A 9,224-nucleotide genomic window follows, 5' to 3' on the forward strand; every position below is an offset into this window, starting at 1 on the left:
AAAAAAAAAAAAAAAAAAAAAAAGAAAGTTATAATGGAGATATAACAGAAGCCACCAGTAACTATATAATTTTTGGTAGGTTATTTCATCACTCTGATCAGTTTCCATATATGTAAAAGCACCTGTTAGTGCAGACTGCTGGGCCCCTGAGGCTCTGATTCAGGAGTTTTAGGGTGGGCCCCATAAATCTGCATTTTTAACAAGTTCCCATGTGATGGGGCTGCTGCTCCTGGCTCAAAGGCCACACTTTGAGAATCATTGGATTTGATAAAGCCTAAATCCCAACTATTAAATTCTATTTTTTCTAAGATCATGTAAAACAAGGACAGGAATGACAGCACTGACACTAAAGTTGAATCCCCTGTGACCTAGCAACAGCACTTCTAAGAATTTATCCTACATATAAAACTATGGTACTGAGTAGTTATAGATTATAGCACTGCTTGTAATAAAGTCTGAAAAACACTAAAATGCCCATCAGCAGAGGACCTGTTAACTAAACCGTGGTATATAAGCTACAAAGTAATGCCCTGCAGCCAAGTAAAAGGAAATGATCACACTGATATGGAAACACCTCCAACAAGGACTGTTATGAGAAAAAAGGAACAAGGTACAAAACAGTATGAATAATATACACCCAGTTGTATAAAATGGGAAAGTGGGGAGAAAAATATTTCCACACACAATTTGCTTACATTGGCATAACATTTTTCTGAAAAGATCATTTAAAAAAAAATAACAATGGCTGGACAAGGTGGCTCACGCTTGTAATCCCAGCACTTTGGGAGGCAGAGTTGGGCAGATTGCTGAGCTCAGGAGTTCAAGACTAGCCTGTGCAACATGGCCAAAACCCTATCTCTACAAAAAATACAAAAATTAGCTGGTTGTGGTGGCACTGCCTGTAGTCCCAGCTACTCAGGAGGCTGAGGTAGGAGGACTGCTTGAGCCTTTGAGGTTGAGGCTGCAGAGGGCCCAGATCATGCCACTGCACTCCAGCCTGGGTGACAGAAAGACTCTGTCTCAAAACAATCCCTAATAACTTTGGTTGGTTCCCTCGGGGAATGAAATGGCATGACTAAAGGAGAAAGAGAGAATTCACAATATTCTTTTATACTCGTTGAAATGTGGGGTCTTGTGTCACACAGAAAGCAATGTGAAGGCAAGATCTGAGGAAGCCCTTGCCTCCTATCCTTATGCAGCGCTGCTTGTTGGCCCAACCAGGGGAGTGCTCTAGAGGAATCCGCGGTGCTTCCATTTGGCATACTTGGCGCTTAGTCAAAGCCTGCTGAGACCCTGATTTTGTAATCCAACATACTAGTTACTTGATTAGCAACCCATCAATATCTTTATCCAAAGCAATGCTAAAAATGGTGAAATAAAAACTGCACTGAGAACCGAATCCTGTGTCATCTCATCAGGTAACTCCAAGTTACAAATTCAACAGTGAGTTGTCACTCATTCTGCTCTAAAGAGAATAATCAAAAAGGTTATGTCAAATGTCTTGATAAAATATGGACACATAACTATCATATTTCTCTGATCTAGAAATCTGCCTGTAAGTAAAACCCAGGTGTTTTCATACAAAGTCCAACCTCCCTTATTTCACAGATCAAATTTGAAATTGTTAAAATGAGATCAGATTTGAGAATGAACACTGAAGGGGTTCTACAAATAAAAAGTATAGATATGTTAGGGTATATGAGAAGTGGGAGGTAAATCTTTATTACAAGCTCTATAGCATGTTCTTTCTTCTTATCACTTATTACTCACTTTTACCTGAACCTTTACTCACCCCATTTCTCACCCCATTTATTTCATATATTTTCATTAAAAATTTTAAGAGACTATGGAGATCATTAAAGTCAACCTCTTTCTGATTCGGAGGAAGGCAAGACTGCGCCCAAAGTTACACAGCAAGTTCAGAGCACAGCTGGAATAAAAACCTGGTCCTTCTTAACATAGCGTATGGTACATCCAAGATTTTCTACCTTCGATCAATGCTGCCTTCACCCCTATTCAACATCAACATAAATCAGACACAATGTAACTTAAACTAGTCCCTGCATCAATTCTACTATCTCCCTTACTCCTATAGGCTAGAAGATACTATCAAATGAATACATAGAACCAAAAACATGGCAAGGTCAACGGAAAATTGGAGCTTCACCTCTGTTCTCTTGGGGGCACATCACTTGACAAGTATTCCACGCCTTCTCAACTCTGTTTATTCTCCACTCTACTCAGTAAATCAGGTCTGATTCAACTAATTCTTTGTTTAACCTCTTTCTCACCTTAAAAATCTCTGCAGTTAAACTTCACTCGCCCTTCCCTAGAGATTCCTTTCTTTCTGTGAAGGCACTCCTATACTTACTCTCTTCCATCACGAATAATCTTTATTTCTTCCTCAATTTGCTTCAGGTAACCCAACCCTGAAGCACCTCCTCTTGATCATGCTACCCATTTTTTCACCCTCTACCAACTAATATCAAGTAACTAATATATAAATAAAATGATAAAAAATGGAGACATTAATACTAGTATCATCACTAAATAATCTACACAGAAATGAAATAACTTTTCTAAGTATTATAAAAGAAATAAATAAGGAACTAAGAAAATAATGGGAGTTGGGTCTATTCTAAAAAGGGATTGGTCAGAGGAAAGCTTCTCTGAAAAAAAAAAGCGGGGGAAGGAAGCATTTAAACTGAAGTTTGAATCATAAGAAAAAGCAAAGTGGTAAAAAAACTATTACAAAAAAACTGAAAATTATATGTGCAAAGGTATGGAGTTGAAGAGTTTGCCATTTATAAAGACATTTTTGAAAGGCAATGTGGTTACATCACTGAGAAAATGAAAAAAACTAGTGTAATTAAACCTACTGAAAAGACAAAGATTATCAGAGTAGCTAAAATAAAATAAATCCATCTACATATTGCACAAAAGGCATGCAAAGTAAAATTACACCAAAAGTTAAAAAAAGTGTAGAAAATCATATGCCAGATGAATTCTAACAAGAATAAACCTGGTATAGGAATAACAATAAATAAAACAATGAAATATTTTAAAACAAGTTCATCAATAAATATACAAAGAGAAATTCAAGAAGAAAAGTAATCAACCATGAACATGTACACAGCCACAATGGCATGCAATATAGCTCAGAAATACATACAGAAAAAATCAGAATAAGGAGAAACCGACAAGTCTAAAATTAATAAATATTTTAACATGTCTTCTAGTGAATACCATGGCCTTCCAGAAAGAAAGAACGTATAATCTTTCCATGAATACATGGAAGAGCTACAAAAATTGAGTATGTAACAAGACACAAGACAAGTATTACATTTCAAAGAAATGATGATACACACAGTCTACATACTCTTATTGGTTGGGTGTTTTTTTTTTTTTTTTTTTTTTTTTTTTGGAGACAGAATCTCACTCTGTCACCCAGGCTGCAGTGCAGTGCCACGATCTCAGCTCACTGCAACCTCCACCTCCCAGATCAAGCGATTCTCATGCCTCAGCCGCCTAAGGAGCTGGGATTACAGAGATGTGTGCCACTACGCCCTGCTAATTTTTGTATTTTTCCATGGAGGCAGGGCTTCACCATTTTGGCTAGGCTGGTCTCAAATTCCCGACCTCAGGTGACCCACCCACCTTGGCCTCCCAAAGTCAGTATACGTATTCTTTAACAACAGTGTAATTTAGTTAGAAATCAATAGTTTTGTTTTTTTCAAAGGTTAAAATAAAATCCCTTTGTTTGAAAACTTAAACGTGTACTTCCTAATAAATCATGGGTTACAGAAGAAATCACAATGGAAATCACAAAATATTTAAAACTGAATGACAACAAAAGTAATACATGTCAAAATCTACCAGAAACAGTACTTACAGAGTAATTTATATCCTTATAGGCCTAGAAGTCTTAAAAGAAATGAAGAAAGCAAAGAGTAAATACAGTAAAACAGAAGGAAGAAAATAATGACAAAAATGTGTATTATTAATAAAATAGGAAAAAGCAATAGAAAGGATTAACAAGATAAAACTTTTTTGAGCAGACTAACAGATGACAAAAATATTAGGTATGACTGATGTAAGGAGAGGGATGAAAGATGTATGTGCAGGGAGCTAAGTGCTCTAATAAACAATCCTGGGAACAAAAATAGAGGAAATAACTACAAACAGAATGAACACTTTTAACAAAAAAATACTATAAATACAGTAACTTTATGCCAATAAATTTGATACATAAGAAATAAGTAATTTTCTATAAAAATAAAAGAATTTGAAAACAGTAAGTAAAAAAACCCATCCACCCACTTCAATACCATCTTAGAAGGATTTACCAAATTTTCAAGGCTCAACCCATTTCTCTTATTCAAACTGCTTCAACAAATGATGTGATGAATTCACATCAGCAAATCTATGAAACTACTACAATGCATTAACAGATGAATGAGAAAAATCAAAGAATCTATCTCAATACCTACGAAAGAAGCATGTTAAATTTCAGGGAAAAAAATTCAATAATAATTATTTCTAAAACTCTTAGGGAACTCTGGGAATCAAAAGGAACTGACCGAAACAGATAAAGCAATTGTCTTGCTTCATGTCAAAACTTTACAAGAATCCCTTTTAAAAAATGGAGCAAAACAAAGATAAGTGCTTTTCTACACAACACTGCCCTAGATATCCAAGTCAATGCAATAAGACAAGAAAAGAAAAAAGGTGGTATAAAAATTAGAAACGGGCCAGGTGCGATGGCTCACACCTGTAATCCCAGCACTTTGGGATGCTGAAGTGGGCGGATCACGAGGTCAAGAGATCAAGACCATCCTGGCTAACACAGTGAAACCCGTCTCTACTAAAATACAAAAAAAAAAAAAAACAAATCTGCCAGGAGTGGTGGCGGGCACGCTGTGTCCAGCTACTCTGGAGGCTGAGCAGGGAACGTCGATGAATACGGGAAGGCGGAGCTTTGCAGTGAGCCGAGATCGGGGCCACCGCAACTCCAAAGCCTGGGCAACCGGCGGGGTGGGGTGGGAGAAAAAAGAAAGGAATGGCGAGCTATCTCTCTATTTGCAGGATGATATGATTTTCTTGGAATTCCTATGGTAGATAATATATAGACTAAGAGAACTAACAGAAAGAGATCAAGAAAGTAGATAAGGTTGTAGATGCAGTTCAGTACATAGATCGGTATTCCCTACAAAAAAACTTAGAAAATATAATGGGAAAATATATTCTATTTAGCAATATGCAATAAAAACTGTAAGGTACCCAGAAAATAAACCAACAAAAGACAGCTTAGGATTCTGGAAAAATTTATAGGAATAGTCTGTTTCAAGATCATAAAAGAATATAAAAAGTCTTTTAAAGATGTATCTATTCCTGGTATAAGCATAATACCATAAAGATTATAATTTCCCCAAAATGACCTAAAAATTCCATGTAATTCTAATCAATAGCCTAAGTTTTTGACAAGCTGATTTTAAAATTTATATAAACACAGAGTCAAGAATAGCCAACCTGATTTAAAGAAAGGAAAAAAAAAGTGAGAGACAACCTGCTAGTATCCACTATTTATAATTAAACCATGGTGATTAAACAGGATTAATAATGACTCAAGGACAAAGAGGTCAATGGAACAGAACAGGAAACTCAGAAATCAACCCTCCAAATGGCCATAATCCCCAACATTCAGCCCCAGTTCCCTTCTAACCAAATTGCCTATTGCTCTCTCCCTTCTTCTCTGCATTCCAGCTAAGAAGCTTTCTATTATTCAAACAAAAGAATTTACAATTTGAAATTTACTGTTCCCTGTAGCTAGAACTCTCTCCTTTCAAGATATCCAACATGGCTCCTCTCTTTACCTACTTACAAGTTTTCCTTAAATGCCAAGACCTATCAAGACTCTGTTCTCTCCCAAAATTTAGTTTCACTCCCCAAAGGTCTTTTCCCTATTTTTTTTCCAATAGCACTCATCCACACAGATTACACTAACCACAATGCTCCAGAGGGCTCTGTGGACTAACACAATTTGCAAACTATAAGGCTCTCGTATATATTATGTTCTTTCTATAGATACTGGAAACAAAGGGAGATGAGGGGTGAGATGGACAGGGAAGGAGGAGAGGAGACAAGGAGAAAGGAAAAAGAGACGCATAGGGAGAGGAAATGATGGTAGAGCAGAGAGCGGAAGAAGAATACAGGAATAGGGTAGTCGGGATAAGGAGTAAAGAAAGAAGAAGAAAGAGGGAGAAGATGGATGGGGTAGAAAAAAGGTTTCTGGGACTCTACTTGGGATGTGGGTGTATGAGTTTGATTAGGTGTTTTTTTTCTTTTTTTTAATCACATTCAAGAATACTAATTACAGCACTGGAAGCATTATATTAAGGACTTGCCTATAGAGGGTTTGTTCCATTAGCTTTACACTTGCCACCTTTTTTTATTTTTAAAAAATTAAAGTGTTAATTTTGAGGACAAAAGTAAAACCAAATGCTTAGATATGTTAATTACTAATAAACCACCTGTACCTGAAATTTGTTCACAGGAACATCATTTTAAGTGCCCCATCAAACACCACTGATAAGAGAGGAAACCACTATAAAATCATTAAACTATTTTCAAAATAAAACTTCTTACTTCAAGTACACTACATGACTTAGGGAAGTTTATTCAAGCTAAAAATCCTTTTCACTGGGTGCCTTATTTTCATATTTCACATGTGTTACAAGTATGTCTCCAAATATTTCACCAGATGTTTCTAACTCTTTATTCCAAGCTTCAAAGATCCATTTTTTCCAGAATTAAAGTAAGAAAAAGACCATCAAAATATATTGTTTTAAAGTACTTCTGGGTAAATATGGTCATGTCAGTTTGTGAGTAGTACAAGATCCTCACTCCTCCACTTCACCTTGGAGCTTCCCTAGACATCAGAATTTTAAAAAAACATATTTTTGGCTCTCTAAAGTATGACTCATGAGTGTGTGTGTGTATGTGTACATATATCCCTTTTAAAAACATATAAAAGGAAACTGTGTTAGAGAAAGCCCATCTACTGCTTAAGTGCTAAATAGCTAAACACAACATAAACTTATTCCCTCCTGGCAATTAGTGAAAAAGGAAACATTCAATATTAGCACTGCTATACAATCACTCCATGAGCTACTTCTCCAGCCTCACTCAGTCAAACTACTTCAAGACGGAATGCTCTCTGTGAGTGCCACTCTGGTTCACACCTCTATGGTTTTGCTTGTGTTGGTGTTTTGCTTAGAATAAACTTCTCCTATTGTTCATCTAACCCCTATTTATCTTTTCCATGAAATTACCTTTAAAGCCCCAGAACAGACTAAAATGCTCCTATACATCTCTGTGTATACCCCAATCACACCACTTCAATTTTTATAAGTTTAGGTTTAGCCCATCTCCCTAAATTTTGTGAGGACAGGAATCATATTTTACCTATCACTTTGGACCCCAGAACTTAGTATGGTGCTTGCCATTGATAGATGCTACATTAGCGTTTCTGACGCATTATAACATTCCCTAAAATTTTCTGGCATTTTACTAGAAGACGCAGAAATAAAGCCTAGAATTCTGAGTCATGAGGTGCGGAAGAACACAAATGTAAAGCTCTGATAACCCAGCGAGGAATACACCAGGGCATACACATCGTTAGCCTTGAGAATTTCTGATAATCTCTCTAAGCATTCTTCTGAAAGGAGCCTGCATGAGGCATATTCCTGACAGTTATGGAGAATAATAGTGTTGACTCTCTTTGTAGCCCAAGGTAGCCTATATTCTCTGGGCTAGAAAGGCAACTAGCATAGCAGTCCAACATCTCTTCCACTTTCTCCATAGAGTCTTCTCATCTTAGCTCTTCCCACGGAGATCTCTTTCTTCTCTGCTACCAACAGTACTCACCTCTCACTGGGCACCCATACTATCAGAGAAACTCAGGCTGGGTTACGCCCGTAATTCCAGCACTTTGGGAGGCCAAGTGGGCCTGAGGTTAGGAGTTCAAGACCAGTCTGGCCAACACGGTGAAACCCCGTCTCTACTAAAAACACAAAAATTAGCCAGGCATGGTGGTGCAGCCTGTAATCCCAGCTACTCGGGAGACTTAAGCAGAAGAACAGCTTGAACCCGGGAGGCGGAGGTTGCAGTGAGCCGAGATTGCGCCACTGCACTCCAGCCTGAACGAAAAAGCTAGACTGTCTCAAAAACCAAAACAAAACAAAACAAAAAGCAGAGAAACTCACTGAACAAACATTCACTAAGCACACCTATCTTTGTGCCAGACACTGTACTAAATTTAGGGATGTATACATAAATAAGAGCAGATAGCCCTTGGGTATTTTACAGTTTCCTGAGCAAACTACATAAAAACCTTCAAAAGGAACAAAAATATACAAGCATGGAACTATAGTACTCACTGGCATGCACAGCAAGAGCCCAAAGACTTTAAAAGATGCAGAAATATAAACATGGAAAAATTCTGGTAGGACACCTCAGGCAAAATTTTGTACTTTAATACCAAATCATTAAAAACAACAACAACAAATCCCTCAACATATAATTATAATGCTGTATCTTATACTGGTTTGTACCCTATGTAATCTCGACAATTTCTATAAAGAATGGCTGCAACTCATGGAGCAAGGCAAGAGTAGCAGGATACATTTTCCTATCAATTATAAAGTACTATATAACTCACTTAAGCTATACAATATAGTCTGTAATGGCCAAAATTCTATATTCTCGAGGTCCAGTAAGTAAAACTAAAACTATATTCTTATTTATTAATTTATTTATTTAGAGACAGGGTTTCGTTCTGTCACTCAGGCTGGAATGCAGTGGCGCGATCATGACTCACCATAGCCTCGACTTCCCAAGATCCAGCGATTCTCCCACCTAAGCTTCCCGAGTAGCTGGGACCCCAGGCACACGCCACCATGCCAGGCTAATTTTTATATTTTTGGTACAGACTGTGTTTCACCACATTGCCCAGGATCATCTCGAAGGATCCACCCACCTCAGCCTCCCAAAGTGCTGAGATTACAGACATGAGCCACCACACCCAGCCAAAAACTATGCTCTAATAGGGAAAGAAATTTGCTTTCACTCTATCCTTCTAACTTCATCTCTCACTACTTTAATTTATATGTCCGATGCTTCCACCATTGCCCAGTTTGTTTCCTTCACAGGGCTTGTCAAAATTT

This window comes from Rhinopithecus bieti, unplaced genomic scaffold, assembly GCF_001698545.2.
Source record: "Rhinopithecus bieti isolate Rb0 unplaced genomic scaffold, ASM169854v2 scaffold_53422, whole genome shotgun sequence".
NCBI classification, from domain to species: domain Eukaryota; kingdom Metazoa; phylum Chordata; class Mammalia; order Primates; family Cercopithecidae; genus Rhinopithecus; species Rhinopithecus bieti.